General features: G+C 40.4%; 1 protein-coding gene and 1 long non-coding RNA gene across 6 annotated transcripts in view; one reads left to right on the forward strand and one right to left on the reverse strand.

Moving 5' to 3' along the window:
• The window catches only part of AFF2 (ALF transcription elongation factor 2), a 692,736-nt gene that overhangs the window by 635,230 nt on the left and 31,790 nt on the right, over positions 1 to 25,716 (reverse strand). The gene's annotated exons all lie outside the window — the stretch shown is intronic.
• The window catches only part of LOC141154802 (uncharacterized), a 489,862-nt gene that overhangs the window by 53,407 nt on the left and 410,739 nt on the right, over positions 1 to 25,716 (forward strand). For all 3 annotated transcript variants that reach the window (XR_012247479.1, XR_012247477.1, XR_012247478.1), the window contains exon 2: positions 11,544 to 11,618. This is a non-coding gene — a long non-coding RNA (uncharacterized lncRNA). The remainder of the gene's footprint in view (positions 1 to 11,543; positions 11,619 to 25,716) is intronic.

Below are 25,716 nucleotides of genomic sequence, written 5' to 3' on the forward strand. Positions count from 1 at the left end.
GGCATGGCTTAGAGGGTAAGGGCAATGTGGCATGTGAAACTTTAAATTGTGCCAAAATTTTGGTGAAAAACTGATCATATGTGTCTAAAGTAAGCCAACCAAGAGGTGGTAGACTAGAGAGACTAAAACTGCACCAAATTTTTCATTTGGCATGAACCACCATGACAAATTTGACAGGTCTAATCTGATTCTAAACTGTCCAAATTTAAGACAGTTTTAGTAAATATGTTATGCCAGTGAATTTCTCTCAATGAAGGAAAAATATTTAGATTTGAGAGTCCTCAGTGGTTTATACCTCTTAATGGCTAACTGAAAAGATGGTAACAAGTTGCAAGCTTTCGAGACTACTCAGGTCTCTTCATCAGGCACAGTATAACACAAAATCTGAAGAATCACATATTTATACACAATAGGACACAGAAATAATGCAATAGATTAGACAGGTGACGGAAAGCAGAGCTATTACTGTGGGAGAGATAGTCCTATTGTGTAAAAATATGTGACTCTTCAGATTTTGTGTTATACTATGCCTGATGATGAAGAGGTCTGAGTAGTCTCGAAAGCTTGCTACTTGTTACCATCTTTTCAGTTAGTCATGAAAAAGGTATCAACCACTGAGGACTCTCAAATCTAAATATTTTTCTATCCACTGGCTAACACGGTACAAAAATATATATTTTCCCTGTATCTCAACGAAGGTTCCTTCATGAGTCAGTGATTTTTCCTCGTACATAACAAACGGTCCGAATTTCATTTGTGCTTTTGATAAAGTGTCAGACTCAGTCAGTGTGTCGGTTTCTAACATCAGAGTTTCTTGGATAAAAAAAAAAAATTAAACTGATGGAGGGTTCTCGCTGATCAGTCAATGAAAAATGGACGGCGCATGGATCGCATTCAAGTGCTGTCCAACTTTTTTCATGGATCAATAGACTTGCATTGGCGAGTTTTATCGCACATTCGGATCAATATCGGGCAAGTCTCCGTATATTCATGTGGACCACTTGGTTGAAGTTAAAGATTGGACATGTGGACTAGTCCATACCCTACAATAGATATTAGTGTTATGTGTGAAAAACACGTATAGAACTTGTACAAGAAAAACTGACGTTTGAATGAGCCCTGACTATAATGGTTGCGCGACACTGTAGGGTTGTCGCACTCCACGACTTTGCAAACCGTGGTGTCTCTGATGTATAAGGCAGTGGCTTGCATTTCTCTCAACGGTAAATGTAAGACGACAGCTCCTGCTGGTTACCAGTGTGTGACAGACATATTTGCTTACGTCTAGCCTGCTGCCTGCAGGTGAACATAGGATGATATAAGAATTAATGAAAGTAACATTACTTCACATTTTACCTAACAGATATATAGATAATATACATCAAGCAGAAAGTAACATTGATATGACCCGCACAAAGGAAACAGATATATTCCGGAGCTTTTACTTACACAATATAAATGAATAGATTGTGTTTTATTCCTCATACAATTGTTTTATGACAGGCAGAAGCTAGTAAAAAAAAAGATTCAGTTCTTTACAGAATGAAATTAACAAGGGCCGATAAACTCACAGTTTTAGTGTGCCGATTCATTCGGAATGACTAATGCTCTATTTGGATTAAGCTTAAATGCCGTTTTGGAAAACAATGAAATAAATCAAATGATGTTCTTCATATAATCTTGAAAGATGGATCCCATTAGACTTCCACCAAGCATACTTGTTGGTTACAATCATTGACCAGAATGCTTATAAATTAATCAGCTGAGGTAACGCTGGCCAAGCTGTCATCATTTTTTGTAACTAATCTACATTTTAAATTCACTTAAACTTTTCAAACCCTTTGGAACAGGTTCATCAATTCTCCACGCTCCAGACGGAAGGGAAAATGCTTCGAATACAGAGCTTTTACGATGGTTTTCCCTTGTGACTTTTGAATCAGGCTTGGAAGTAAAATCGCATGCCTCAATATGTTGTCATTGAAGAATTGTACATTTTATAAAGAGTATAAATTAAATTGTGTAAACTACGCAAACTTATATTTTATGGCAATAAATTATGATCTACACATCACACACACGTGCACATTACAGCAGACACTTCTATCTCTCCTTTGACATTTTATAGAAAACTGAGATGAAGGTGAGCCTTTACTTTAAAGGAACATTTCTGGCTAATCTAATTCACTGTTATACCTAATGCTGGAACCTCGGAGGTGGTACATGACACAAGGGTGTTGTGTGTCCCCCACCCCTTGAAGACTGTCAAAACACACTGCACTAGCTTTCCTTGGTCTGTCCCTGTAAGCACTTCATAATTTTTCTTTTATGTAACCGGTTGCTTCTTTTAGGGATTTGTCAAGATTTTTTCAGCCCATAGACAATAATTACTTAAATCCGCTATTTATAAGGCATGGCTAATCTCAACTGGCTTAGAGCTCCTCTGGTTTAGAGGTACCCAGGCTTATAGACTTATAAATTGGGAAATTGCATTATCCATAATTCCATATTAATCTCTACTGGAAGCAGAGGAATATTTTTCCAATGACTACCTTGCAGCCCATGAAAAGGCTACCGACTTTTTATGACAGGCTAAAGCCATAGGAAAGCTGTAGCCACTGTAACTATAAGTCTATAGAATGTTAATAGGCTCCAAAGCAAACTATGGAAAATGTTATTCCCCATATACCTGCTCAAATGTAGCTTAGGTTTGCTCCTCCTTTGCGAGAAAGTACATCTTTTATAATTTTTATTAGCGGACTCCTGGACTGAATATTATGCTAAAGAGTTTTGCAATTTATCCCGATTAAAAAATTCCTACCGATAATGTGTTTCGGCCAATAGTACTATGGCGTATGTGATAACTTTATTAAGAAGAATAGTTGTACATTTACTGTAATATGTGATCCATCCCCAATGGACACGTAATCGATGATGACAACACATACATGAGTTGTCTGTGATATCGTGACCCCTCATTACATGCACTGCTAAGGCTATGTTCACACGTTGCGTTTTTTTTTTTGCAGTTTTTTATGCAAATTTTAAGCTGCGTTTTACAGTATCAGCAAAGTCTATGAGATTTCAGAAATCTCATGTACATCTTGTTTTGTTTTTTTCCTGCCCGATTTGGCACACTGCTGCGTTTTTGCAAAATGCAGCATGTCACTTCTTTCAGCGGTTTTCACCCAATTAAAAGCAATAGGCAGTGCAAAAACGCTGAGGAAGTTGAATCATGCTTTTTTTTTTTTTTTTTTGCACTAAACTTTCTAAACTTTATCAGAATGCACAAGAGACAAATGTAACCTGCCAAAAACTCGGCAAATCCTGCTTTTTTAACGCTGCTTCTTTACTGCCAAGAGGGCAGGTTTTGCCTGCCGAAAAAAACTGCAGCAAAAACACAACGTGTGAACATAAGCCTAATAGAGATAATAAAGACCATGTATATGCAGAGCGCTGCAAAGGTTTTGGGTTCTGTACAGTAAGTGCTTGGACAGAAAGGGTGGGCTGGGTAATAACAATACTGCCCAGGATTTGTTGGAAATGTAGATGGGAGCATAATATTGGGGCTTCGAAAAGCCTGCAGAAAAAATGTGTCAGAATAAGTGAAGTGACAAAGCTAACACAACGCAATAAGACTTCATAAAATACAGAATAGTACATTAAATATCTTTAATAGATATGTAATTAAGTGCACTATGCTCTGGTGATAAGTTTTATATCCCATACAACTCCTTTAACTTCTCTGCTTTGTTGGATATCAAGATCGGATTAATTTAGATCAACTCTTTTCCATATGTACCTTTACCATATATAAATGAGAAAGACATCTGCTCATAGCGCCCTCACTTCACATGCATTAGGTGAAAAAGGACCTAAAAACTACAAAATTGGGAAGAATAGAGAAGTTTAGTAACAAACATGTGCAACATCTCAAGGACCGAGAGGTCCCTCCAATAACAAGGTGAATAAGCTCAAGAGATGGCATGTTCATTACCCCTTCTACTCCTCTTAATCCTGTTTCTGGCTGTTAGACAACTAACTCCAGCAGGATTCTCAATGTTAGCCTTGTCTGCAATAGGTCAAAAAGATCGTTACATTACGCCTTATTGGCTAAGCTTCACCATCTCTACTGATCCCCAAGGAAAATAGAGCAGATAAGCAACAAAATAACCCCAAATTCTCTGCAAGTTTTTGGTTTCAGTAAAATGTAAAAAAAAATCTTGCAGCCTGGAAAACAGTGGGAAAGTACGGTATATTTAGTCTTAATTTAAGTCATGCCTAGTTCTTTTCTAAACTGACAATTTTTTTTTTATTCTTCTGTATTTTTATGGGTCAGGAACTCAATGTCCTGATCTAGTTTCCTAGCGCTGAGATCCATACTGTTCAGACTTTGCTGATTTTCTGACTTTTTGAAATTACCTTCATTTATTGAAAGTATAAAACCTATAAATTCTGCTTCTATAGAATGTCAATGATCATGAGAATAAACAGAATTTTTCATTGCAACCAAAGAGTACATAAAAGTAGCACAAAAAGTAACTGCTTTCTACCTATATATAAGCTGCACACACATTCTCTCCTTCACCAGACACTATTTTTGACTCGCCTTTATCCAAGAGTTTTAATGATGTGTTTTCAATGGTGCTATGGATTTATGAGATAGGAAATATATTTATATGAGTGACTTTATTACCTGCTCTTGTTTTAATATGAATGTGTAACTCTTAATCAAATGCATGTCCAACTATGTAATGTTTGCAAGTGTAGTGTACTCTTCTGAGATTTAGCACAATCCCCTTTACTATAACTTTCTGCGCTTTATATCCCACATCTTATTTACAGCGCTAATAAAAAATAAGCAGAATGACTGTAGTCTAAAACCTGCCAACTTCCCAGATGTATCCGGGATTATATTCTATCACTGATGCGTGCCGTGAGCTCTGCTGACATCAGAAATGCATGATGGAGTTCACTGTTTCAGACATAATATCAATACTAATGTATTGGTATTACATGAGAGCTAATCTGATAAGACACAAAGCAGGTAATCACTTCATAGCCTGCATCTATGAAATAGAAAATGTTATGCTATTACCCATATAGAGACATAAACTCAAGTTCCTTTACCAATTTGTCAAAGTGAGCTGCCACCTGTATATAATAGACAAAGGCATAAATGTCAATTCTCAATAAAGTCGGTTTCATACATTAATTTATGTTGGATTTTGTTTGCATACAACGTGGGAAACCAAGTATCATCGTTTTGGATCAGATATTCATTTATGCAGTGTTTGGTCAGAATGACAGTTTTTACGATTAGTGTTCATCAATAGAGATAATCGAATCTTCTGAGATTCAAGCTCGCCAGCCTCAATAAAATTTTTCCAAAAAATTTGGTTTAGATTGTCCAAGAATCACTAGTACTGAAAACCCTCCAACTGCCCTGAAAAAAACCTGTGTAGCACTCTGAGGTCGCTTAGGACTGGATAGAAGGCTTTTTCAAGCAAACACGGCCTTAGTCATGTCAAGATGACCTCAACATATATAGCTATAGGTAAGCGGATGGTAGCAGTTTTTCACTGCTTTCTTGTCACACACAATCTGTAATGTTTATTCAGTATTTTGTGCTTTCTCTCCCTATCTCTATTACTAAATTGTGAGCTGTGACATCTACTCACTTTCCAGATTCGCTACAAAATGGCTTCAGCATTCCCTGCTTTTACACTGGCTGACTATGATAAGTCCCTCCTGATTGACTGTGCTATACCAAGCGATGTGATAACTATAAAGCATTATGGGAGACTGTACCTGTGGTCATGTGACTCTTCTCTGGCTAATGCAATCTTCTGCTTTGTGTAAACTGGCATTGGGCAATTTTATGGGGATTTGCACAAATCATATTGCAAATTGTTAAAATTTACAGGTTTCAGTGAATTTCCTAAAATTCGACACAAATTCGATTTGCATTGAATTAATCTGATCATATCTATTCATCAATTTATCTAGTGTGCTAAAAAAAATTTTTAGATACTCCTATCAAACAGTCAATGAAAGCGGACAACAATAGGATACAGCTAGGATGCCCTTAGTGTACTGTGAGATGTCATTGATCCATAGACTTGAAGGAGTCATTTTGATCCAAGGCTCAGAATTGGACCTGTTTTTTTCGGGGGAGAAGGAGTTTGCAGATTCTTGGTTTGAAAAAATAGCATCTCGGAATAGCCTGATAGGACTCATACCCACTATAGCTTGTGAAAAACAGGAAAAGAACATGAGAAAATCAGACATGTGAATCCGGCCTTATTAGAATTACTCACCCAAAGGGGTTGTCTTTCTATAAATGAAGCCACTAGAGTAGATAAACTGATCCTTGTGGGTCAGGCTTCAGAAAGCTCTGCAATCAACTATTATCCCTGGAAAAAGTCATATTTTCCTTTAACCGCAGCTGGAAAAATGTTTTTATTACATGGCAGCCATGCAATAAATCACAACCCATGTAAGATACAAAAGTGAATGGACTTGGTTTGCCTGGAACAATTCCTTTTAAATGTATAAGTCTCCCTAATATATCATGTAGGAATGCTGGAAATTTCAAACATCCGTCTACAGACACAGTGTGGGGGTCAAAGACCACCCTATGCATATATTTTAGAAAAAAAATGTTGGGATTGGTAAAGTAAGCATGTATTTGTTCATAAGGGACAAGGGAGGACAAACAATGTTAACTGATGAGGAAGCAAGAGCTAGAAGTCAGAAAAATCTATCCAGGCTAGACAATATATTAGGCTTGCTAAAATTATCTGTAATAGACTTGATAATTGTTGCCACAATTCAGCAGGAAATTGCTTAGTCTTGCAACAATCATCTAACATCGCGTACAAGGAATCCAACAAATAAGGAGATAAATTTTATACATCCTACAAAATATATTATTCTGGCACAAACCATATTATGGTCACTGGCAAGTAGTTGCAACCACCTCTTCCAAAACTATATATGCATAAAAATATATAATTTGCGCTGGTCAGTGGACCGAAAAGAAGGAAGTGGAGTATAAGGTAGTTAAAATATTTAGTTTTTATTAAATATTAATTTTTTTTAAATGTTTTTAAAAAGGCGACAATTTCAATAAAGGGTACAATATAATAGAACAGGGAACCCGGGATCCTGGGGTCTGTCTCAGGTAAGATGTAGATGAGAGTGATGTTCCTGTTAAAGAAGGGGGGAGTAAAATTAGTGATATTTTGCCTGGTATAATAAAATATTTGCGGTGATTTAAAAAGTAATATTTACCTGAGGTAGGTAGGGGTTCTGAAGAGGTTATAACGAGTTCTGGGCAGGACCTCACTGGATCCTAATCGGAGTAGCTGGATGCTATGTCACGGTGTAATAGATGGGTATAAACAGTTAAGGATAAAGGCTAATGCACTCTGAATAGGTGGCAAATAAGGGAAAGTCACCTGTGAGTGCTAATCAGGGTATGATTTTGATAGTGGGGATTCTTGATGCTGGATCCTGCAGAGGACTGGACGCGCACCGCCGGAGACCACGAGCAGCGGACATCACCGGCCGGAACTCTGCACTCGCCTCCGTTACAAGTAAGTCAATACCTGCAATCACCCCTGGACATAACGAGCAATCTCCGCACACCAGCGGCGCCATTTGAAGACGACAAATCCAGTGTCATTCATCCTGTGCTCCACTCAGAACTTACCTCTGCATCACCAGATCCCTGTGGATCTAAGGTCAGTGAAAACGGTCCTGAACTTATGCTGAATCGGTACAATAAGGCATCTTGAGGCACAGGAGACTCATCTTTCTACCAACGGTAGTGGAACCCTATACAAGGGTCTACCCGCAGCTAAATCAGACCAGTACCCCTCTACTGCATCCTAGCTCCTCTTCATCCTAAGCAACCAGCATGTCGGGTTTAACTTCCAAAACCCAGAGTTAAACCAGTGATTGATATACAGGCCTTCACTAGCCCCTCTGGATATTTACAGACCAGTTGGTAACACAACAGGCGGTCTGTACCAACTATATACACACTCAGGTACCTGCTTCCCCATTGCACCTTTACACTAAAATACTGATAAAGTACCTAAAAAAAACTATCTACCCTATATTATTTTCAGTTCGTATCTACTCTAGGACATCTCCGGTCCTCCGCAGGATCCAGCATCAAGAATCTCCATTATCAAAATCATACCCTGATTAGCACTCACAGGTGACTTTCCCTTATTTGCCTCATATTCAGAGTGCATTAGCCTTTATCCTTAACTGTTTATACCCATCTATTATACTGTGACATAGCATGCAGCTACTCCGATTAAGACCTAGTGAGGCCCTGCCCAGGACTCGTTATAACCCCTACCTACCTCAGGTAAATATTACTTTTTAAATCACCACAAATATTTTATTATACCAGGCAAAATATCGCTAATTTTACTTCCCCCTTCTTAAACAGGAACATCACTCTCATCTACATCTTACCTGAGACAGACCCCAGGATCCCGGGTTCCCTGTTCTATTATATTGTACCCTTTTATGAAATTGTCCCCTTTTTTAAAAAAATGTTAAAAAAATTTAATATTTAATAAAAACTAAATATTTTAACTACCGTATACTCCACTTCCTTCTTTTCGGTCCACTGACCAGCGCAAATTATATATTTTTATGCGCATATAGTTTTACGACACTATGTGGTAATTGTCTCAAATTTGCAGTAGGTCATATTGACCGGCCTACCAGCGCCTCTATACCTTCTTGATTTGAACTCGTCCAAAACTAGTCAGAAATAGAACAGCAGCTGAGTCCTTATGATATATGATAGAAGATCCATCTTTAGAGCCACTTAAAGAGGTTTAGTTACCCCTCAAAACAACCTGCTTTGCTTAAACAGGTTGTCAGGTGATAACTTATTTACTGGTGTGGGTCTGAATTCTGAGACCTGCACCAATCGGCAGAACGAAGCACTTTTATCCCGGTTAGAATTTAGTGGCAGTGCACATGCTCGATCACCGCTGATAGGGGTTGCTGAGCGCTGCGCTCAGCTTTTTCTGGCAGACCCATAGAGAATGAATGAAGCAGTGGTTGGGCATCCAAAGAGCCGCTTACTTTTGTAATTAAAATAAAACTGTCCTGTTGGGTATAAACTCAGAGTTCTGCCGATCAGTGCCGGTGCCAGCAGTCAGACGTCCACTGATCAGTAAGTTATCACCTATTCTGTAGATGCATGATAACTTGTTGTCTCCGAACAACCCCTTTAAACAACTTCCCTGAAGATCCCTATGAATTTTAGAACTCCACGTGTACTCTTTTTTCCAATAGGAAATGTAATGTTAAATAACTTTCTTGAAATCAATAGGCCACCACATAATACAATGCAATGCTTAGTCCTTTAGTCATAGGAGCTCTTTCTAGTGACTCGCTGTTCCGTCAGATAGAGGGAAGTTCCAACAGGGTTAACTTTTTTATGATGCCCAATTGTCTTCATATGGGTTATGCCCAGGGGTGTAATTATAGAAGGTACAGGAGTTTCAGTTGCATCCAGAAACTGGAGTCTAGGAGGACCCAAAAGATCCCTTTGGCCCATATGAGAAGACGGGTACAATTAAAGTCCCATGATTTTTGGGGACAGTGTTAGAGATTTTGCATTGGGTCTCACGAGCTTTAAGTTAGGATATTGGTTGTTCCCGATCAACCCCTTTCAAAACAATTTAAAAGATGAGTGAGGTGGCATTTTATTACCTTCTGTGGACTAAGATCTGAATATATTCATTTAAAGGAATCCTATGAAATTAGAAAATAGTCCAAACCCCCCCACACCCATCACCACCTTCCGCAAAATGGGAATTGGACACATTTGCCTACGGAGCCATAGGCTATAATGATGCCGGCAAAGGGATTGTGCGCTCTGCTTTGCATCATTTTTGAGCATGTTCACCTACTGGAGACAGACACTCAGACGCAGTCTACTTGAACAGGGATGACTTGCAATACCAAACATAACCCATGGACAAGAGTGGCGCTGTTTCTACATGAATGCACAGACGGGGCTATAGGCTATAATGGTGCCTGCAAAGGGATCGTGCGCTGTCATACATCATATTCGAACATGCACACCTACTGGAGGTGAACACTCAGACGCAGTCTACTTGAACAGGGATGACTTGCAATACCAGACACAACCCATGGTCAAGAGTGGCGCTGTTTCTACATGAAAAAGCTGACTATTTCTAACCACGTACCAACCCCTTTAAAGTAGTTTCAAGAGCTTCCCTTTAACATCCTATTATAGAACAGTCTCCTTTTTCATTTGTATATGAACTAATATTGAGTTTTGCATCTAATACCCTTTTATTTGTAAATGCCTTATTCCAAGTTTTCAATCTCTTCTCCTTATGACCATTCTCATCCAGGAGGGATGTGTTTTCCAGATGTCTGTTAGATGATATTGGGGTGTTCGTGTTAAATAGAGAACCTGTATGATTCCAATTATGTTTGATAATGCATCATGCAAGACTGTAGTCCAAGAGGTAATAAATATATCATAACGGCAAATTAAAAATATACCATGTGTAAGAAACAGCATATTGCAGGACCCGGTGGGATTTAGCAAATAAAACCAGTTTTAGGTAATCACATCAATGAGGCCTAGACACTTTGTAAGATGCAGGAAATATATAGCCGAGTTCAAATGTCTCTCTCTCCCCTGGTGGTTCTGGTGCAGCTGTAACTGCTGCTTTCAGTCATTTCCTGTATCAAAACCTATGCAAAGTGGAAAGCAAAACTGAATCGTTAACTGCTTCAATTAATCAAAAACAGGCATAGAGGGAAAAAAATCAAGAGGAACTTGGAACCTTCCAGTGTAAAGCAAAATGCATAAAAATGGTATTACAGTCTGCTCAATAGTTCACCCAGGTCACTGGCTGCGTTGCCAGTACAAGCCATTTAAACTTGCAGTAATAATATTGTTATAGTTTGTAAAGTGATTATTTGTCTCAAATGCTGGAAACAAATTATTTCTAACAGAGTGCATCATCTACACTAGACAGGGATGGACACAGACAGCAAAGGGTTCTTGTGCAAGGACAGTATAAATGTGGATGGAACATCAGCTTAGTCCCTTATATACAATCTAATAGCCAACTGGATCCTGTAAGCTGAGGGTCCCCGTACCTGACGGGTCTCTGCAGCTTCACCGATGGCACATTTGGTATGTCCACCCCTGATGATGGACAAACTGTGGCCAGAACATGTCAGCGGAACAAGACATCCCATCATATCCTGCAAATCTGTGCAGATGGAAGGCAATTACCTATCACGAGAATAGGGGATAGTTTGTGTAGATCAGATCACCAGTTTAATTTGAGTTTTTAGCACAGGCAGAATATACATGTATTGGAAAACCTTTGGTTTTAACTTGCAAAGAAGCATTTAATGGTCACTGTCATTTCAACAAAATCTTGCATAAATCAATCATAAAAAAATATTGGTAATATATCTAATCAGATAAATCTGTGTTCTTCTCCACTACTCAGATTACCCCCATCTCAATTACTGTTGTACGGCAGCAGCGTTCCCGCCAGTGAATGTGAGAAAGTGACCCAGACAAGGTAAATAAAACGTCTTTAATTGTCCAAATCCTGCACACAGGAAATTGCTCATTTCTGGGAATACGAAAATAAAGTCCAGTGCCGCTGGCACTTGCACCCCCTAAGGTTCTCGGGTGCTATCATGGTTGCCCACGTCAATGGCTCTGGTCTGTGTTAGCTTCACACAGCCAGGCATACTTCCACAGAGCCTTCAGCTTTGCTACATGTGAAATCCAAACACAAAACTGACACACCCAAACCTTAACTGCAGGTTTAAATGAAAACCATGGCCATGGGCCACTTTTAAGACCCAGACTGGAGGGATAGATCTGTCCCACCACCATCCTATAGATCTCTCCAAAAAATAAAGCCCAATACATGTTTTCCTAAACTGACTTGGTCAAATAACTTGACCCAGTCCACACTTTTGTTTTGCATGATTACCACAGCTGTGCCTGTGATTACAATGCGCTCCAGCAGTTCAGTTTGCTTCTAAACACATTCTGGGGGATACATAACGGCCTTCGCATATGGTTCCCCTCACTGTCTCACACTATATTCCGACATGTAAAATAGAAACAGCCTGTACTCACCTCCGATGCTGGCGCCATTCAAGCAATATCGGCACTGGATCTTACGTGACATTGTTATGTAACATGAGCCCTGCAGCCAATCAGCGGTCACTAATGGGCGGCTTCTCTCTCACTTCTTTTGGACTAAATTGACCTGTGGAGAAAATGAGAGTGCAGAATCTGTTCTCACTTCTTCCGAATGTCAGTTTCGTTTGAAGCATGTGAGAGTGAAGTAGACCATTAGCGGCCGCTGATTTGCTGCAGGGCTCATGTGACATAGCAATGTCATGCTAACCATGGGAGACCTGGTGCTGACATTGCTGGAATAGTGCAGGCACTGAAAGTGAGTACAGGCTGTTTTTATTTCACATGGGAGACTATAGTAACTAACGAAGGGTTATCCGAGTAGTGGACAACCCCTTTCAGCCTTTCCCTTACCCTTTCACCTGTCTAATTATCCATTGTGGGAAAAAAACAGCTCTATACTGCTCTATAATGTCTTCCATGCGGCTACTTCTGTCTGCATACTGCTGAGTAAAGAGCAGGAATCCATCTCTCTGTTTGTACTATGTATGAGAGACATCATGGCACCTAGTTTCCACCCAGCTCAGAGAGAACTGAAAATTAAAAATGGGAAAAAAATGGTGAACTATGCCAAAAACAAGTGATATAATGGCCATGGTGTTATGACTCATGAACGCACACGTAACAGCATTTTGTGAAAAGTTACTAGTCTCTCTGCAAACCTTTGCTATATGCGGTGTATGAAAAATGCCGATTGCCTCATATAAAAGACAATGTCATGAGCATAAACATGTAGAGTGGAGCATTAAATCCTACTGGCTCACATTAGAGACCCTTAGGACCTTTGTGCACCATAATGAAGTGCTTCTAGAAGGTGATGCTGCTGGGGGGGAGGAGGAGGGACAAAAAAGGGAGATGCAGACCATGGAAGGATGCAGACCATGGAAGGATGTATACCATGGAAGGATGCAGACCATGGAAGGATGCAGACCATGGAAGGATGCAAACCATGGAAGGATGCAGACTATGGAAGGATACAGACCATGGAAGGATACAGACCATGGAAGCATGCAGACCATGGAAGGATGCAGACCATGGAAGGATGCAGACCATGGAAGGATGCGGACCATGGAAGGATGCAGACCATGGAAGGATGCGGACCATGGAAGGATGCGGACCATGGAAGGATGCAGACTATGGAAGGATGCAGACCATGGAAGGATGCAGACCATGGAAGGATGCAGACCATGGAAGGATGCAGACCATGGAAGGATGCAGACCAAGGAAGGATGCAGACCATGGAAGGATGCAGACCATGGAAGGATGCAGACCATGGAAGGATGCAGACCATGGATGATGCAGACCATGGAAGGATGCAGACCATGGAGGGATGAAAATCATGGAGGGATGTTGACCATGGAGGGATGCACACCATGAATGATACAGAGTATGAATATGGTGTTGTGCATAGGATAACATTTTAGAGAAGCATTATAAAGAAGTAATCTTTGCCCCTTCCCATCCATGATCATACCCTAGTGTAGTATGTTTAAAATGTGGTCACTAAATGTAACTATACTGTTCTATAATATACTAAGGAGGCAATTAATATGTATTGAGAACTGGATGAAGTACTGTAAGTAATTAGAATCCATGATAGGCGTCTTCCCCAAAGGAGCAGACTCATTCTGTGTATGAGGATATCCTTATGCATAGCACAGCAGATAGGTGATCACTTTGATAAATTGTCTTCACGGTAAAAAAGGCTTGATGTCAGTGTTTGCCAATTAGCGACTATCCTTATGCAGCAGCTCCCTTTAGAATAAATAAATAGGTCTGGGCCAAACAAAGCTTCATTTCCTTCACAGATCCAAAGTCTCTTAATTAAATGGGAATAAACCACGTACAAGTGACAGCCTCTCCACAAAGCGGGTCACCAGTAGCCAAAATCTGACGGTTCTCCTGTTAATCTGTTCAGCGGCGTAGATTAAATCCTGACAGATCAGATTCATTAAATAATAATTATACAACTGAAGGATGTAACCTGAGCATTTGTAACCATGAGGATTATATCAGCTACGGGGGACCCGGATGGTTTACTGCCGCTGATTAATGAGGATATTATAGTATAGTAACACAATGTTTATGTGATATGAAAAAAAAGTCTATTATACGAGGTGCAAATGTCAGACCAAGAACATAATAATGCTGTCATCCCTTCCTCATAATGTGTAGACATATGAACATTACAGCTATTTAAGGGGTGATCACCCAGCTCTCCGAGACCCTTTAATTGGAATAGTGGGGATATATTGCTCCATAATTAAACCAATTTGCCATCCAGTACTCGAAGAAAACAATGTATCACCCTTTACGGGAGTTATAATGTCACTCATATCAGTCGCAATCTACATTCTCGGAAACAAACATTACTTTAAATGTACACACAACTGTTAAAAATGGAAAAAGGAGAACTCCTGGCCATCTAGCCACTGGATATACTAGTGCTCCTAAGCCGTGATCGGCCATGTAAAGCTCAGGTCTGGCATAGCGATGGACCCTTTAATTCAATCAACTAAACTATCTGGCATTAAAGGGAACCTGTCACCAGTTTTGTCCTATATGAACTAAAATTATCACCTTATGCAGCGCCTGTGCTCCACTCTATAAATGCTTATATAACCCCCTGACTTCCCCTGTAGACCCCCCAAAAACCTTTTAAATTCTCTCGCGCTGCATGGTAATTGGGTAGGTCTGGTCCGATGGGCAAGGTTTTGGGCCTCTCCATCTCTCCCCCGGCTGCAGCTTGTCATCCTCCTTCTTTAATTGGTGGTTATTTAATACCCTGTTTACACAGGCAGACCGCTCGTCAGTGAACGATAAGTGATAGATCATTCATTGTGCATAGGCTGCCATTGTTCCTGGCGGCATCATGTTTACACGGGACTATCCACTGCCGAGAAAGACGATCTTTTGTGCAGCATAAAAGATTATTTCACCCGTCAAACTGCCATTTCTCTCATTCGGCGGGTGATCACCAGTATGTTTAGGCTATCTGCACATGGTATCATTTAGATGCCACCACAGTCACCGAGTTTTCCCAGGTGAAGCTGCTTCAAGACAATGCCTGGTAGTCGTTTTCCTGAAGTGGCTTAACTGGCTGTCCTGCCATCGTTCTCTCGGCGGCTCTTCCACCGGCATCTTTTGCTCTATACTTTCAAGTATAGAGAGCGGGCAGCTTCTACTTGGAATGAGCATGACACTTCTTTAACACTCTTCCAGGTTTCCGAACCCTGAAGCTGCCAAACGGACACACAACGGATAATGTGCACAGCAATGTCGCTTTGACGTTATTGTTCATTTTATGAGGTTCTTTTGTGGCGTATTTTTAGGCAGATTCCAGGTGTAATCCTCCTGAAAAACACACCATGTGCACATAGCCTTAGACTGCAAGTTTATCAGGAAACAAGCATTCTTAGGAAGGCTCATTCTTGATAATTTTGCAGAATAAAGGGACCTCTAGTGAAGTGAGCGAGGCCGCCCCAAGTCTAGTTGGAATGTGGCTGGAAGTATGCAAATCGCAGCAAGGCGGCTCTGTGGTTAGCACTGTTAAAATTCCACCAAGGACAACATCTACAAGGAGTTTGTAAGTTCTCCCCGTGTTTGCAGTGTGGGAGGAAACCCAGGCAAAGACATACGGCTAGGGACTCTAGATTGTGAGCCCTATTGGGGACAGCGATGATAATGTATGTAAAGCGCTGTGGAATTAATGGCGCTATATAAGTGAGTAAAATTAATTCTTGCAATAACATGACCTCTCAGCCTAGCTGCAGACATCGGAGAATCCTGACAGTGAGCGTGCTGTGAGCATTCAGAAGTCAGCAATCACATACAGTGACTGCAGACTTTCCCAACAAGACTGGACAACCCCTTTAAGTATACAAACAGTGTTGTGCAGAATATGTAAAAAAAAAATTATATATATTATCTAATATTTTTCTCATTAAATTATATACACTTAATTCAATCTTTAAACTATGTGATCTGGTAATATTTAACCAATTTGTACAATTTCAAATTTTCATATATTTTTTTTTTTATAAATACAATAAATAAATATTTTCACTTAATAACGGATACTTTGTTGGGCAGGAGCACATAGTATATGACATGGTTAGTTCCAATCAGAAATGCCATCATAACTATGATATTGTATTCATAAATAAAATAAATACATTTACGGCATTGTTTTTTTTTTTTTAAGCATACTCCTTTAAGCTTCACAGCCTTCTGTTTTACACCCCCCCCCCCCAACTCTGACTACCAAATTACTAACAGTTAATACAGGGTCAAAGAGTCATGGGAAAGAGATAGAGAGGGACTCGGTTTCAACATCTGATTACCAGGCACCGATGCAACATGCACTTTGGATAAAAAAATAAAAATAAAACCATTTGTGTTCCATTGAGGTAAAGATGCCCTTGAAGCCGCCTTGTGTTTTCATTCATCGAACAGATAAAATATCCTAACTGGGGGGAAAAAAATAAAGGGTTTGGCTTTTTTGTCTGGGAAGTTACATGGAGGAAGACTGCACGCTTGTGCTAAAGGATCATATTTTTTTCTGCAGGGAAATAAATCAGGCATTGAAAATACATTTAGGAGTTTGAGAATATCGAGTTCTGTTAATGGCACTCTGCCACAATGTCAGAAAAGTAATAGGTATCTTGAGTACTCATTATTTATCCAACTTACTTGAAATTGTGCAGTCTGTAACTGAAGACAGATTTATTGTCGCAAAACAAATGTTTTAAAAATTGTGTTCTCTTACAAAGTAAACATTTATTCAACGCGACTCTTCTGTACAAAGAAGCAGAAACGACTTCGCGGCAAGACTCTTACACTAATTGCTCATTTCTAGGAGATTTGTATCAGATATTGATACAAGTCTTAGGATAAGAACACATTGGTTTTCTGGAAGAACTTTTCTATTTTATTTATGCAAATTCTGAATGTTTTCTTTCAAAGATAATTTTATTAAGATTTTTCATGTGCTTATCTTGTAAGAATAAAGGGAGTTCTATGGATTTTTCAACTAACTACACATGATTGTGGGCAAAATATAAAGAATAGTATAGATATAGATAGATATGATAGAGAGAGATACATGATAGCTATGGATGGATGAATAGTTATGAAATTGATAGATATAAAGAGAGTTGCAGCAGATGACAGATAAGAAATCTGGAAGGATGGAAAGATATAAGGATAGGCAGATATATAGACAGACAGGCAGATAGATAGATAGAAGATATGATAGAGATAGATGATAGCTATTAGATAAATATGGATGATGTATACTTATGAAATTGATAAATACATAGTTAAACGATAGAGTAGATAACATAGATCTATAGAATGATAAATATTATAAAAAGAAGGCAGCACTCCAATACCAAAAAAAGTTTGAAAAAAGTTGACTTTATTAAGCCCAAATGGCAACGTTTCAGTTCATACAACCTTTCTCAAGCAACACCTACATGACATAAACCAAAATATAGAAACACCACATATATGTAACCCCTGGATAAAGCATTTCGTAGTGAAACGTGCGTCGGGTGTGGTGGGTCCCTGGTCTTGTACGCTTCAGGTAACTTTACCTCTATTCTTTGATTCCATATGTGTGATGTTTCTATATTTTGGTTTATGTCATATAGATGCTGTTGTGATTTACTGCCATACTATTCAGTATTATATATTACTGTTTTCGATTTCACATTTGATTTGCTATCCTCATCATAAGAGGTTTGACATTATGTCTTTATTTTCTGCATGATGCACATTATGTAATTGACCCCATATGGAATATACAGTGTGCCATACATTATATTACCCAGGTGTACCCACTTTTTCTTTTCTGCATCTGTTTCCCCAATTTGTGCTGATTCTCTGTGATATTTTCTCTATATAATAAATTTCAATGATTCATAATAAAGATGTTTTTTAGCTCTTTTTAAAGAACCCTTTCGTTTTTAAGTGTTATAGATAGATAGATAGATAGATGATAGATAGACACAGTAGATGACAGACAAGATATGTATGGATGTATAGTTATGAAATTGATAGAGAAGATGATAGATCGATACATAGATAAATAACAGATAAGATAGATAGAGTTGGATAGATATGTGATATTTATTTTATTTTGCTTTGCTTATACAGCACTATCATATTGTGCAGAGCTTTACAGACACACATGGATGGATATACAAATAGAGAGCGATAGATAGATAGATAGATAGATAGATAGATAGATAGATAGATAGATAGATAGATAGATAATTTAAAAGAAAAGCAATCAGCACTCCAAAAAATTAGTGAAAAAAAAGAGAACTTTATTAGCCCATCTGGTGTATAAATATATTTTTGATGTATTGCACTTTGACTCCAGTGGGTAACAAAATAACAAAAATAATAATTACATGCAAATAAAGTAATAATAATAATTACAATCATGCACACACACACACACACAAGGATTTCTAGGTGTAGTTACAATTAGTTTTTTTCTTTACAGTGTTATGTTTTTTATCCACTCCACTACTACCTCTGCAGGACGATGTGTACACCAAGCTTCAGGAATGTGTGAATGGGGGTTTGAACATTTCAAATACACACCAGAAAAATATTGTCTGTGAAAATGGGTTAATATGCAACACTGTAGACTGTTGGAGATCTGTGCTGCAAAAATATATTTTTAACATTCTATTATTTTAAAATTTTTCTTTACTTCATCCTGTAATAATCATATGCTTCATTACCGTTATCCCGAGTGGCGCTCATTTACAGAAACGCTGGGGGATTCCTTTTTCTAACCCACTGAAATCAATATGTTCAGAGCAGTAAATTGTATATAAGCTACACAAACACAGGTTTATACCCAGGCTATGGATTTGGATTTGTTACAGGCCCTTTCTGGCAGTAAAGGGATTAATACTTAACTTCATTCTTGTCTTAACAATTCATGATTTCTTACTTTGGTGAGAATCTCTTTATACTAGTGAGAACCTAAATAATCTCAGACAAAGCATTCCTGTCTTTCCTTGGACATTGTTTAGACAGATTCTAAATCCCCTTAGCAATCAATTAAAACACTACAAGTGCTCTTGTCAAGTGCCCGTTGTAGAGGTGGCCATTTTCTGTTGGCTGGAACAAATTTTATTACATTAATTAGAATTTGGTTCATTATAAACTACTGATGTCAGCACTGTGCATCACAAGAGTCTGCCATCATCATCATTCCCATTTTTATTGTTCTACAAAATATTAGATTATTTCACAGAACTAAGGTTAGTGAACTTCAGAGTGGAATTAAATTTACAGCTAGAAATTAAAGTTTTTGTTGTTGTTATAAAAACAACTTTTAGAAATACAGAAGGTGCCCTGTGTTAAAGGCGTATTCTCAAGTTTGTAAACTGTCCCCTATCCATAAAATAGATGATAACTTCAAGATCACTGATGGTCCTACAACTGGGACTGCCATTGATTCCGAAAACCACGGCTCTGAAAAGCCCTGTGTGAATGGAGCAGTGGTCGATCATGTGCACTGCCACTCCTTCATTCACTCCTTCTATACCGCTCTTCAGACTTTTCGGGTCTCGCGCTGCCTTCTGAATGACCCGGTGACTGTGAAGAGCGGTAATGTTACTGACGTCACCACTGTTCAGAGTTGCTGGGACTCGCACTGCACAGCGGGACCTGAAAGTAACTGTAGTCTGTGGAGCGGCAGAACGAGGCTCCATAGCCTTTGTTCGTCAGACTCGCTGAACTACGTCAGATTCGGTGGACTACAGGAATTTTTTCCTTTTCAATAAAGTGGTGAATAAGGGAAAGTGTGGGGGAGTATTTATTTCATTACACTGTGTTCCAAATTATTATGCAAATAATATTTTCTCAGATTTTCCCAAATTCCCTATATGAATTGCAGTCATTGTAATTTTCCAGTCAAATAACTATTAGAGTACAATTGAAAGGTTTTTGTACAAACTGCCTATGATAACAGTATATTTTTAAAAAAATAAAAAACTCAAACTGCACTCAAAATGCATGTTCCAAATTATTATGCACAGCAGAGTTTTCAACTCAAAACTTTATTCTAGGTGATGTTACATGCTGCACATAACACATCTGCATCTCTGGCTGCTGTGGGCATAAAAGGGGACAAACTTATGGTTGGTGACCTCAACCCCATTGAGAACCTCTGGAGCATCATCAAAAGGAGTGTCTATGATGGCGGGAGGCAGTTCACATCTAAGCAACAGCTCTGGGAGGGTATTCTGTCCTCATGCAAAACAATTGAAGCAGAAACCATCCAAAATCTAACAAATACAATGACGAGAGAGTTCAGAAGCTCCTTTCGAACAAGGGGTCCTATGTGCAAATGTAACATCACCTAGAATAAAGTTTTGAGTTGAAAACTGTTTGATTTCAGTTTGTAATAACCTGCTAATGCTTATAACTTCAAAAATGACCATTTTTTGTTCTTTGTTAAAATGAAAAGGTTGAAAACTCTGCTGTGCATAATAATTTGGAACATGCATTTTGAGTGCAGTTTGAGTGTTTTATTTTTTTAAAAATATACTGTTATCATAGGCAGTTTGTACAAAAACCTTTCAATTGTACTCTAATAGTTATTTGACTGGAAAATTACAATGACTGCAATTCATATAGGTAATTTGGGAAAATCTGAGAAAATATTATTTGCATAATAATTTGGAACACAGTGTAAACCACTTTTTTTTGAGTGCGTGTGTTTTTTGTTTTTTTTTGATAGCTGGGTTAGTAGAGGGAATGTCTGTTAGACACCTCTCCATTACTAACACCATGGCTTGATCCCAGCTGTGTTTTTAGACAATTCACAGCTGACATCAATCCCAAAAATCATTACTCCGATTGCCAAAGCACCAGGGCAATCGGGAAGATCCAAGGCGAAGCGCCAGATATGGAGCATCTCATGTGATACTCCACTTCTGGGGCGGCTACGTTCTTGTATTTTTAGGCTGGGAAGGGCCCAATAACCAGGAACCTTCCCAGTCTGATATCAACTGTCTGCTTTACCTTTGCTGGTTTCAAAAAAATAGGGAGGACCCCACATAGTTTTTTTCATTTAATTATTTAATATTTTTTTCATTTAATTATTTAATAATTTTTTCTTTTTTTTTCATATAATTATTTAATATTTTTTTCATTTTTTTATTTAATTTAATTATTTAACTATCATTTAATTATTTATTTTGTTATGTGGATTTATAGAAAGCACTACAAGTTATCTAACCATCAAGTTATCTATCTACTAGATGGTGGCCCGATTCTAACGCATCGGGTATTCTAGAATAGGTATGCGGCCGACCGGGCGCAAGCAGCAGAGCGGTGTTTACATTTGGCGCCAAAATCGCTAATTGGTCGAGGCCGGCAACCGCGACCAATCAGCAAAGCGGTGTTAAAATTTGGCACCTATATCGCAGATTGGTCACAGCCGGCGGTCGCAACTAATCAGCAGAGCGGGGTTTAAATTTGGCGCCAATAATGCTGATTGTTTGCGGCCGGCGGTCGCGACCATTCAGCAGAGCGCTATTTAAATTTGGTGCAAATAATGGTGATTGGTCACGGACGAGACCAATCAGCAGAGCGGTGTTTAAATTTGTCGCCAATAATGCTGGTTATTCGTGACCGGTAACCGCGACCAATGAGCAGAGCATTGTTTAAAGTTGGCGATAAAATCGCTGATTGGTCGCTACCGCCAGCCGCGACCAATCAGCAGAGCGGTGTTTCAATTTGCCACCAAAATCGCTTATTGGTCGGGGCCGGCCACCGCGACCAATTAGCAGAGCGGGGTTTAAATTTGCCGCCCATATCGATGATTGGTCGGGGCCAGCGGCCGCAACCAATCAGCGTCGTATTAGTGAGGACCGGGTAGCGGCGCTGCCTGTGCGGGTACTTCCGCTGCGAGCAGCTGGGAGATGAGCGGCTGCTCGCAGCAGAAGCATCCCGACCGGCGGCGCCGCTCCTCGGTCCTCCGTTCACACTTGCCGTCGGGAGATCATAGCGCTGTTTAAATTAGGCGCCAATCTCGCTGATTGGTCGCGGTCGGCTGTCATCCGCGACCAATCAGCAGAGCGTTGTTTAAATTTGGCGCCAAGCTCGCTGATTGGTCGTGGCTGGCGTCCGCGACCAATCAGCACAGCAGTGTTTAAATGTGGCGGCAAGGTCGGTGATTGGTCGCGGCCGCTATTTAAATGTGGCGCCCAAATCAGTGATTGGTAGCGGGCAGCGGCCGTGACCAATCAGCAGAGCGGTGTTTAACTTTAGCGCCAAGATCACTGATTGGTCGCGGGCGAAGAGCGCGACCAATCAGCGAATCATATTGGTGAGGACCGGGGAGCGGAATCGTATCGGTGAGGATCGGGGAGCGCCGCTGCCTGTGCGGATACTTCCGCTGCGATAAGCCGGCACATGAGCGACTGCTCGCAGCAGAAGTATCCCAACCCGCAGCGCCGCTCCCCGGTCCTCCCTCGACACACTAGCCGCTGATGTCCCCACAGTATCCGCATGGTGTTACAAAGGTCCGGACATTTGTGTTAAAAATCGCTGATTGGTCGCTGGCGCTGCCCGCGACCAATCACCGATTTGGGTGCCAAATTTAAATATCGGACGCGACCAATCACCGATTTTGGCGCCACATTTAAATAGCGTCCGCGACCAATCAGCACAGCAGTGTTTAACTTTTGCGGCAAGATCAGTGATTGGTCGCGGGCCAAGACCGCGACCAATCACCGATTTGGGCGCAACATTTAAATAGCGTCCATGACCAATCAGCACAGCGGTGTTTAAATGTGGCGGCCAAATCGGTGATTGGTCGCGGGCAGTGCCAGCGACCAATCAGCGATTTTTAACACAAATGTCTGGACCTATGTAACACCATGCGGATACTGTGGGGACATCAGCGGTTAGCGTGCCAAGGGAGGACCGGGGAGCGGCGCTGCGGGTCGGGATACTTCTGCTGCGAGCGCCCGCTCATGTCCCGGGTTCTCGCAGCGGAAGTATCCGCACAGGCAGCGCCGCTGACATCCATGCGCCTAGGGTGTGAAGGGAGGACCGGGGAGCGGCGCTGACATCCAATTGGTCGCGGCCGCTATTTAAATGTGCCGCACAAATCGGTGATTGGTCGCGGTCTTGGCCCGCGACCAATCACTCATCTTGCCGCAAAAATTTAAACACTACTGTGCTGATTGGTCGCGGACGCTGCCCGCGACCAATCACCGATTTGGGCGCCAAATTTAAATATCGTCCGTGACCAATCACCGATCTTGGCTCCACATTTAAACACCGCTGTGTTGATTGGTCGCGGACGCTATTTAAATGTGGCGCCAAAATCGGTGATGGGTCGCGCCCGGCGTCGGCGACCAATCAGCACAGTGGTGTTTAACTTTTGCGGTAAGATCAGTGATTGGTCGGGTCCGAAGACCGCAACCAATCATCGAATCGTCTTGGTGAGGACCGGGGAGCGGCGCTGCCTGTGCGGGTACTTCCGCTGCGAGAACCCGGGACATGAGAGGGCGCTCGCAGCAGAAGTATCCCGACCCGCAGCGCCGCTCCCCGGTCCTCCCTTCCGCATGGAGGTCAGCGACGCCGGCGGTCCTTCCGCTGCTACCGGCCGAGAGATGAGCGCCTCGCGCCGCTCATCTCCGGGCTGCATCTCCGTCCCGCAGATGGGTCCGGCGGTCGAGGTCCTTCTGCTGGTACCGGCCGGGAGATGAGCGCCTCGCGCCGGTCATCTCCCGGCTGCATCGCCGCTGAGCTCCGTCCCGCAGATGAGCCGCTAACGGCCGCCATCTTTTTTCAGAAATCCCGCGGCGCTGATTGGCCGCTGCCGGACCAATGAGCGACGCGGGATTTCCAGGACAGACAGACAGACAGACGGGATAAGACGATTATATATATAGATATATCGATCATCTTTGCACTTTTCATCACTTAAAAATCTGTAATTTCTATTCAGCATTCTATTGTGGTACGTGTCACATGGACGGCACATGGATTTCATTCGTGATTTACACGGACCCATAAACTTGTATGGGTCTGTTTGATCAGTGCTGCCGGAAAAAAAAAACATACATGTCTATGTGTGGGTCAAAAAGACACACAGTCCAAGGGAAAACACGGAAATGTGCACTGCACCATAGATTATAATGGGCATGTTTGTGTACGTGTCTCTGGCATGTGTGAAAACAGATGTTACATGTACCGGACACACGATTGTGTGAAGGGGGCTTTAAGGAGTTTTTGGAGGAGTTTTTCTTCTGAAGCGGTTTTTAAAAGTTTTGGAAGAATTTTTTTCTTACATTTTTTCTTGCAGCCTTTCAATTGGACAGTACCTACTTCATAACTGATTCCATTAAGATAACTGAAAGAATAGACTTGTACTTTTTTTTTTTTTTTTACACTAAGCATTTTTCAAAACCTGAAGTGGGAAAAAAACAATAAAAAAAACTAAAAGTCTGATCAGCATAAAGGATTAACACTGAAATTACGGTAATAGGATAAGTCTTTCTAGCATTTTTTAGGTGATATTTATGGTGGTTATTTTTTTGGGGGGGGGGTGAGGGGGAGCAGATCTGTTCTAAAAAAAAAGACTCAAAACACACCATCTGCACACAGCCTCAACACATCCACTTAAAAACCTAACAGGACACTATGCATAATGCCAAACTTGGTAAAAAAAACATACTGGGGGAAGCAGGGTGGCTCAGTACTTAGGTCTGTTGCCTTGCAGAATTGGGGTCCTGGATTTAAATATGACAAAAAATAAAATAAACAAAATATAATCTAAAAAAATTCACATTAAATAAAAATTCACATTTAATGTGATTAGAATTGCCAGAAGTTGATGATCAATAGTGAAATGTTGTGGTCTTCCTGTTTTCAATGGGTGCACCTGGCTTATGTAAATACAATACTAAAGATGCATTGTTCATTTCATCATTAACTAAATTGAATTGGAGGCAAATGCTTGGCAGGTGGTTATAATAACAGAACCATCTCACTTTCACATTATTTCAATTAATTAGGTGGTGAAACACCCAACAGACATCTGTCAAGATTCCATACTCTTTTGTGATTTTTTTTTTTTAATTCGGCCTTTGTATCCTGAAGATTTCATCATGGTTTATTCTTCTGTCAAGGGGTGTCGTAAAAAAAACAACAAAACTTGGAATATTAGATTTCAGATTTTCGGTAATGAGTACAAAATAAAATACTTAAAATAATAAAAATATACATAAAAATTAAAGATGTCACCCATCTCTTATTGGGTGGTTTTACCACATTAGACTTCGTGTGACAGGTGGCAAATTATTCCAACTACTAGTGTGGCACCCCAGGGGTCTGGTTTCCACAGTAACAGCCATATTATGTCTGAGATCAGGTGGGAGGTCTCTTGGTCAGGAATCCTATGCATGCCACACCTC

This window comes from Phyllobates terribilis, unplaced genomic scaffold (genome assembly GCF_046119375.1).
Source record: "Phyllobates terribilis strain yellow unplaced genomic scaffold, ASM4611937v1 Scaffold_7__3_contigs__length_470593459, whole genome shotgun sequence".
NCBI lineage: Eukaryota > Metazoa > Chordata > Amphibia > Anura > Dendrobatidae > Phyllobates > Phyllobates terribilis.